Source organism: Parasteatoda tepidariorum, chromosome 7, assembly GCF_982258835.1.
Source record: "Parasteatoda tepidariorum strain Cologne lab strain chromosome 7, Ptep-v5.0, whole genome shotgun sequence".
Classification (NCBI taxonomy): domain Eukaryota; kingdom Metazoa; phylum Arthropoda; class Arachnida; order Araneae; family Theridiidae; genus Parasteatoda; species Parasteatoda tepidariorum.
Window position 1 is genome coordinate 78,290,156 of NC_141761.1, and position 7,065 is coordinate 78,297,220.

Consider the following 7,065-nt stretch of genomic DNA (forward strand, 5'->3'; position numbering starts at 1 on the left):
TTTAGAAAACAAGGTATGTTTAAACATTTTTTGATAATTCCTGATTTTGAAATCGTAAATAAAAAATTTCTCTCATTAAAGGCCCAGTTCTGGATTAAGTAAAACTTTACTAATTTGAAAATAATATAAAGATAATCAATTAATCACTTTCAATAAGTTTTGCAAAAATCTATGAAGATCTTTTTTAATCTATTTTTTAATTGTCCCGTATATAACATTAAAAAAATTCTTAATTTTGGCCAGGACCACGTGTAATCTACCAACGACTCAGTTAGGAAGAAAATATTCCTTTCCTCAAATATTCAGTTTCTTCCATTTTTCTTTACATGTCTGAAATTGTTAATTGCAGGACTGATATTTGGATATGATTCTGTTACATAACAAAGTACATAAACATAGGTGATATTCCACTAGCTAAAGAAAAACTGTATAGCACTTCACATGACTTTCTATGAATGATTTTAATTTTTTCATAAAAGTTTTAAAACTTTATGTTAAATAAATTCTATTTCTTTGATAACTTGTCTTTTAAAGTTATTTGAGAAAAAAAGTGTTTTTATTAAATTTTTAGAATTATTTACACTAAAATCTGTCCAATTCTTTTAACTGACTCCTTCTGCAAATTTTAAAACTATTCAAAGCATGTGTGTTTAAAAATTTTAATAAATAAGCAGTTAATTCTGAATGTCATGTTTCAAGAAATGTTTTAACTTCTTTGAGACATTTTTTATTTAAAAAGTTAGCTTGTTTTTTATGTCTGTAAAATCTAGTTTATTTCAGGAAATGCTTTTTTGATTTCCAAAAAGTATTATGAACTTTAGGTTAGCATATAAAATTTATTTCTTTTGTAGTTTACTATTTAAGTTATGTTTTTAAAATATCCAAAACAAGTTTTTTTTTTCATTCAAAAATGTATTTAGAAATTTACTCTGAATCAAACCAATGCTTTTTAATTACTTATTTCCACAAACTCTTTATAAGCATGCTATTTGGGTATTGTTTTAAAATTATGAAAAAAAGGGAACTGAAACTAATGTCATGAATTGATGAAATTTCACAACTACTTTGCAAAGTTTATTTTATTTTTATTTACTGAATATTACTGTATGGAAAATATTTATTTAATAGCTTTTGTGCAAACCTATTAAAACATTTAAAGTAATAAAAATTAATTAGACATATGAATGTAGTTTTAAGATTCACCATACAAATACATTTATTATATATTAAGTCTTCTTTTCGAATCTTTAATTCTCACTATTTACATAAATTTTATTTTATAATTAAATATCTTTTATTTTCTTACAAGTAAATAAAATATTATTTTAAATAACTCCTTGGATTTTATATTTATCAGATCAATGTGGGTTCCATAGTGCCCTCGTAACCTTTTCACTTTTTTGTTTCTTATTTTGAGTTTGTGATGTTGTAAGTTTTATACCTTGTGCTAGCTACATCAAGCTCTTGTGTCATTAAGCTCTATGTTTAATCCAATCAATTTGTAATGGTCTTTTACATCTGCATGTAGTAAAATTATTTCCACTATTTTTCTATGTATATATATATATAGATATATTTAAAGCTGTATCTGCAATAATGTAGAAATTTCATTCCCCCCCCCCCCTTTAAATTTGTATTTTATATTTTTCATTTAAAATTAACTTGTTCCAAGTCCTTATTTAAAGTTTATTCTTTAATATTTTAAATGTTATGATGTTCAAAACATTTCTTAAAACTATTAAGAAACAAACTTCTCTAAATCATTCTTTTTATTTAATATGTATTTGAATTGCTTTGTTTCATTCGTCATATTGATAATTTAATTTAAAAATAATGATGATAAAGCCTGGAATTGCATTTACTAAATGCTTGGGAGCTTGTGATTAAAAGAGTTTCTTTTTAAGAATAATTAAATTATATTTAGATATGTCTAGTCAGTATTTCTAGCCAGTGTGCCTTTTATGTAACTAATAAATAATCTAAATTAGATCCTAATTAATTTGTTAACTAAGACATAACTGGAAAGGTTTGGATATTGCGTGAAACAAATGTTTTTGTAACAATAATTAGCTATCAGTGTACTTGGGAATGATCCTACCCAACTGTTTTTTACTATCTAGAAGATATCTAAATATATAAGTATTAATTCAAATTTTCAATTGAGGAATGAAATATATCAGCTCATTACTGTTAAAATTGATAGTGTTAAATTACTAATAGTAAAGAAATAACAGCATGAGTTTTTATTTATTTTAATATTAAATTCCAATCACATTATAGAAGTTTCATTTATAATTCACTCTAATTGTTACTAGTATATAAATTTTAGAACTTTTTAAAAGTCATATAAATGCCTTAGGATTTTTCTTTTATGTTTATTATAACAATTTATTCCAATATCTAATGTTTGAATAAAAACTTCACCTTCACTAGTTTTATTAGAATTAGTAATAATATGGTTTGAATAAAAAATACATGGAATATACCTCTTAAATTAGATTAGAGATCTAACTTTTTAGAGATTATATTTATCAGTTAGGGTTTAATTTTGTTCACATTATGATATATGGCAAAATACTCTCATTAATCTCTGTCTCATTTATAAAACACTATTAAGCCAAATTGACTTGTTATTGCTATAATTTAAAAAAAATATTTTTTTGAATTTTTAAATAAGTCAAAAGTAGAATTTTTTTTAAGTTCAATTATTCATTTCTTTAAAGTTAATTGCATGGTTTGCCCGAAAAGTAATGTCTCTGAGTCAATTAAAATGCACGATCTGATTGGTAAAGGGGCATTGAAAAGTCTAAAATTAACTTTCTTCTGAAGCTGTGAATTGCTTTCAGTGCAAGAATAATATTTTTCAAGGGTTAGAACAAGAAGTCTGTGCTTGTTAATGGCCTTTTATGGTGATGGCCTTTTATGGAATTTTCTTCTGCTGCTATAAATTGCTTTCAGCTCAGGAATAATATTTTTCATGGGATTTTTCAAGGGCTAGAACAAGAAGTCTGTGGTTGTTGATGGGCCTTTTATGGAATTTTCTTCTGCTGCTATGAATTGCTTTCAGCACAAGACTGACATTCTTCATGGGATATTTCAAGAGTTAGAACAAGAAGTCTGTGGTTGTTGGTGGGCCTTTTATGGAATTTTCTTCTGCTGCTATGAATTGCTTTCATCGCAAGACTGACATTCTTCATGGGATATTTCAAGAGTTAGAACAAGAAGTCTGTGGTTGTTGATGGGTCTTTTAAGGAATTTTCTTCTGCTGCTATGAATTGCTTTCTGCGCAAGACTGACATTCTTCATGGGATATTTCAAGAGTTAGAACAAGAAGTCTGTGGTTGTTGGTGGGCCTTTTATGGAATTTTCTTCTGCAGCTATGAATTGCTTTCAGTGCAAGAATAATATTTTTTAAGGGTTAGAACAAGAAGTCTGAGATTTTTGATGTCATTTTATGGTGATCTTCATCCCTGCCCTTTTCATGGGCTTCAGAAAATGCCTTATGCTTTAACAGACTAGGCATTTCGATAAATGATCAAGGCTGTCTGTATAATAGAAAAAGTTCAAACTGCAAACTTGCCACCCTTCAAATTTGATGTATGAAGGTTTCAACTAGAAACAAAAAATGAGTTTCACGAAAGTGCTTATTCTTATTTCCCAAATTGTCAGTGGAGATGACTGGCTCCTTTATCAATTACAACTGGTTTGAGTACTATAATAGGGGTAAGTTTCACAGAAAAATCAATGACATTACTTTTTGGGTGTGCCATATGTGCTTATATTTAGTTTGAAGGTTCTTACATTATTGCCTTAGAAATTTATTTATGTTAAAAATAAATCATGTAGTTTATAGGATGGATCTCTTAACATTTTATGTTAACACACTTGTTTCTGCTTAATGAATGTAGATTTATGTTTTTGAACATTTTATATGTTAACATTTACTTGCTAGGCAAATTTTTAAAATTTTTAAATTTCATGAAAATAGTTTTTAAGTATAATTTAGAAAAATTAAATCAATAATAATTCCAATATGTCATACAAAAAATCAAAACAGTTGAGAAGCATTAATACAGTATTAATACAAAGTTTAGCATTGATAGATACCTGCTGATTGTATTTTGTTATCAATTACTCAGAAGAAGCTTACATAATTGAGTTTAAAAAATGTAAGGAAGATGTTTGTGATATATTTTCAGACTAAGAATTGAAAAGAAAAATTTAAATCTATAGGTTATTAATAATGATCATTTTGAAAAAATGGAGCATGTGCTACACTCAGTACTTATAAACTATCTTTCGAAATTTTAAAACTAGCAATATCGTAAAATTGAATACGCATTTATGTTATTATGTGTGGAAGAAAAAAAAAATTGTTATTCTACTGTATTTAACCCCTCCCTTTCTGTTGCAAGTGAAACTCAGAACATTATGGGTACTAAACTAGAAACGTTTAATTTGGTTATACTAATGATCTTTAGATATTTTGTTAAAATTCACTTTGAAAATAGGGAAAATTTTATGTTGAATTTATAACCCTTCTTTGTTGGAAAAACTTTTTAGAATTTTATATGTATTTAGAGTATTTTGCTAAAGATAGTTTATTACTCAAATTATTCAAATGCAAAATAATTTTGACTGTTTTTGGTAATTTTTCTTTGGAAAATTATTCAACGATATTTATTTTACCCTTACTAAATGTAGTCCATTCAAAAGGAGCATTGAAAATTTCAATGCCATAAATTAAATTTACACGTTGTTTATATAATATTACATTATTTGTTTATGTTCCTTACCAGAGTATTGTGATAGCTTTAAAATTAACCTTTATCCAGTGCATTCCATCTTTTGTATGCAATTAAAGATATCTCTTTGTCTATTTAAATTTCAACCAATTGAGAAATATATTATGCAATAAAAATTCTTGTCATAAGTTAGTTGTTATCTATTTATTTTTTGGAATTGATTTTATGTGCGTTAACTTTGTTCTTCGAAGCTCTTTCTCCAAAGAAAAAAAAAAACACAGTTTAAATGCTTTACACTTTGTGGCGTAACTACCACTATGAATATTAAATACCAATTCACTAGTATATAAGATATGTTAACTTGATTCTATCACGAGGTACCTTTTGATAGATGAAGGTTGACATGGTCAATAATTAAATCCCCTCAACTTGAAGCCTAGCTGTAATTTTAAACTATATAAACCATCTAACTGTGAAGAATTATCTGGGCTTTAGAACTGACTAATAACTTAAAAATTTTTAACGTTATAGAACTTTTTTTTAAATCGTCAATTTGGCGACATTTTCCCCCTAGATGAAAATTATCAAAATCATTGTTTTATTCTCAGTTTTCGAAAATTTTTATGAGTCCAGATAATGCAGCATTGCAGTAAGTTTTTAAGTATTAAAAATAATTAATACAGTGAAACCTCTCGGGTACGAACGTTTCCCAGTAAAATGGTCGTTGATGTAGGTTGATCGTTCTTCGAGGTTATCTTTATTGACTTCAAAATTGTTATGGAAGGTACATGATTTTTCGCTAACTATTTTAATTTTAGTCAGTTTCATTTTCTTCGTGCAGAAATGCCACTCCTGTTGGCGTCTTAAAAAGACCGATCTATGAATAAAATTTAGCGTCTATAAAAATGATTCTAACTGATCCCCCTATGTGTGAAAATAAATTTAGCAATTGTGAATGATAAAGCTATTTTAAATAAATAAACAATTATGTTTTTTTGTTTAAGTTTGCATATAATTTTCTATCATAAAAATTAGCTTTAAAAGATGAGAAGAGGTTTGTTTATTTGGGATGTTTGTTTTTTCTTAAATGACTTTTTTTTTCAATTTAACTTTCAACTGTAAAAGTAAATCATTGATAGCATCGTCTTTGGTGCAATTTGACTGCGACATGAGGCTGTATCGTCAAAAAGAGCTCTCTAAATACGAGCCTCATACAAATATTGTAAATGCATTTTAAGCTACTTATTTGTTTTGTTAAATTTGTTGTCTTGATATTTTTTTGTGTTTCCTTATTTGGTCTTTTCTGCATTTAGTGCAGATGTTTGCCCCGGTCGCTGGGAGAGGTTTTAATGGTTTCTCCTAAAGGTTTTCTTAAACGCAAAGTCTATGGAAAAAATTCAGTGCCTCCCAAAAGTGGTCGTAACTAAAGGTGATCTCTACATAGAGGTGCTCTTTCTTGGAGGTTTCACTATATTAGTATTAAAAATTATTATTAAAAACCACAAACGCTTTTCATTTTAACAAGAGTGCTGCTTTTCTCCAGATTAACATTTTGCACCATTTGCAGAATAAGCATAGAGAGTGTTGCCTGGCTATAAACTTGACCTAATAGTCATGACTTAACTGTTACTAACTCACATTAGTTATGAAAATAGCATATTACAGTAGGGAACCGATTATCCGGGACCATCGCTATTCCGGATAACTGATTTTTCCGGTTTTCTGAATAGCTACAAAAAGCCGTTTTTTTATTGTTAAACCCAACTAAAAAAAAAAAATTGGAAATAATCTTAAAAAGAAGAAAAAACTATGAGGTAATACACTAATGATTATTTCCAAAATGATGGTAAGGTAAACATCTTTCAAAAAAGAAAGAAAAATCCTAAAATCTTATGAGGAAAAAAAAATTTTTTTTTTTAAATGGCAGGAAAATTATCGAATTTCGTTCCGGTTTTTTGGTTTTCCGGTTTTCTGATTTCCGGATAACGGGTTTTGTACTGTATTCTCAAAAAAGCCTAATTTCATATGATTACGGAGCCCTAAAATAACTCTAAACACCCGTGGAATTTCATTTATTGAATTACAAGTTTTTAAAGTTATTGTTTCTTTTTTTTTAATTGCTCAATAAGGTAAATTTTAAGTTGAGAAAGAGCATTATTTTAAGTGCCGAATTGTATCGAGTACATTTTGTTGAGTTAAACTTTTAAAAACGTGCTATGCATAATTTATTTAGTGAAAATTCACTAATACCAATACAATGTGTAGTATCAAATTAAAAAACAATGTGAAAATTCATAAGTTTATTTAATGAGACAGTGAA